Genomic DNA, 2,654 nt, shown 5'->3' with positions numbered 1-2,654 from the left:
CTGCAGAAATTACTCAAATACATGGAAATTGAACAGCTCACTTCAAAGCAATGCCTGGGTAATGGAAGTGATTAAAGAAGAAATTAAAAAATTCCTACAACTCAATGAAAATGAAAATACCTCGCAAAAACCTTTTGGGACACAGCAAAAGCAGTCCTGATGGACAAATTTATTGCCATCAGAGCCCACATCAAGAAAATAGAGACAGACCAAGAAAATAATCTCATGTTGCAATTAAAACAGCTAGAAAAACATGAAAAAATGGAACCTAAAGTTACTAAACAGGGCCAGATAACCAAACTAAGAGAGGAGATTATTGAAATAGAGAATTGGAGAATCATAGCCAAAATTAACTAAACAAAAACTGGTTGAAAAAATAAATAAAATTGATAGATATTTGGCAAGATTAATTTACAAAAGAAGAGAGGAAATCCATTTTAACAGGATTAGGGATGCCACGGGAAAAATCACAACACGTACCCAAGATGCCCAAACAATTTTAACAGACTACTTTGAAAAGTTATATCCTCTAAAAAAAGAAAACCTGGCAGAAATGGATGCATTTTCAGAGAAATACAAGTTTCCCAAATTGAGCAAAGAAGAAGTAAATCAATTAAATAAGCCAATATCCTACAAGGAGATACAGGAAGCAATCAGAGGTCTTCCAACAACAAAAAAAGCCCAGGACCATATGGATTCGCAACAGAATTCTATACGACCATTAAAGAAGAACTAACACCTATACTCTTCAAGCTCTTCAGAGAAACAGAGAAGGAAGGAGCTATCCCAAACACATTCTATGAAGCCAATATCACATTCATCCCCAAACCAGGCAAAGACCCAACCAAAAAGGAGAATTACAGGCCAATTTCCTTGAGGAACACAGGTGCAAAGGTCATTAACAAGATTCTAGCTAACAGAATCCAGAAACGCATAAAAAAAAACCATACACTAAAACCAAGTAGGCATCATCCCAGAGATTCAGGGATGGTTTAACATACGTAAGTCAATAAATATAATCCAACACATCAACAGAGCCAAGGTCAAGAATCACATGATTATCTCCACAAATGCAGAAAAGGTTTTTGATAAAATTCAACATTCATTCATGCTAAAAGCTCTGGAGGCAAAAGAATAGAAGGAATATTTCTTAAAACATTAAAAGCCATTTACGACAGATCAATAGCTAATACTATACTTAATGGGGAAAAGCTACAACCAATTCTCTTAAAATCAGGAACGGGGCAAGGATGCCCACTGTCTCTACTCCTGTTCAATATAGCCCTGGAACTCTTAGCCAGGTCAATAAGGCAAGAAAAAGGCATTAAAAGATCTGTTTATGGAAAAAAGAAATTAAACTATCCCTTTTTGCAGATGACATCATACTATACCTTCACAATTCCAAAAATTCCATCCCCAAACTCTTAGAAATCATAAATCACTTCGGCAAAGTAGCAGGATACAAAATAAACCCACAAAAATCAGTTGCATTCCTGTATACTGACAATGTACAAGCAGAGAGGGAAATAAAGGAAAGCAAGCTCATTCACAATAACATCCCCCAAAATAAAATATTCAGAAATTAACCTAACCAAAGATGTAAAAGAACTATTTAATGAAAACTATAAAAAGTTAAAGAAAAAAATTACAGAAGATACTAGGAAATGGAAAGACCTCCCATGCTCTTGTATAGGCAGACATAGTGAAAATGGCAATTCTGCCCAAATTAATATACAAATTCAGTGCAATTCCTATTAAAATCCCAATGATGTATTTCTCTGACAGAAAACAGTCCAAAAATTCAAATGGAACCACAAAAACCTAGAATATCCAAAACTATTCTAGCAAATAAAGACAACATGGGAGTTATATCCATGTCGCACTTCAAACTCTACTATAGAGCCATAATAACAAAGACAGCATGGTACTGGCACAAACACAGACCCGAAGACCAATAGAATAGAATAGAAGATCCAGAAATAAATCCACATGCCTACAGTCAGCTGATATTTGACAAAGGAACCAAAGACAGACCATGGAAGAAACACAGCCTCTTCAACCACTAGTGCTGGGAAAACTGGGTGGCCATATGCAGAAGAATAAAAGTGGACCCAGCATATCACCATACACCAACATCAGCTCAAAATGGATTAAAGACCTTAGTATTAAACCTGAAACTCTGAAACCTCTCCAGGCAGAGTAGGAGAGACACTTGAACTTATAGGCCCAGGAAAGAATTTCATGAACAGCGTCCCAGGGTCACAACAAATTGGAGTGAGACACAACATGGGACTGCCTTAAAATAAAAAGCTTCTGCAAAGCTAAAACTATCGCAACCAAGCTAGAAAGACAACCAATTAATTGGGAAAAAATATTTACCAGCAATATATCCAACAAGGGGTTAACATCCAGTATATACAGGTAACTCAAGAAACTAATCCCTCCCAAAGCTAACAAACCAATTACTAAATGGACAAGGGAACTAAAGAGAGACTTCTCAGAAGAAGAGATAAAAATGGCAAAGAAACACATTAGGAAATGTTCACCATCCCTGGTTTTGAAGGAAATGTAAATAAAGACAACCATGAGATACCACCTTACCCCAGTCAGGATGTCCGACATCCTCAAGCCAGCCAATGACAAATTCTGGTGGG

The sequence above is a fragment of the Dipodomys merriami genome, unplaced genomic scaffold, assembly GCF_024711535.1.
Source record: "Dipodomys merriami isolate MVZ:Mamm:240054 unplaced genomic scaffold, mDipMer1.0.p SCAF_282, whole genome shotgun sequence".
NCBI lineage: Eukaryota > Metazoa > Chordata > Mammalia > Rodentia > Heteromyidae > Dipodomys > Dipodomys merriami.
The sequence above is the reverse complement of the archived record's forward strand: the minus strand, read 5'-3'. Positions refer to the sequence as shown.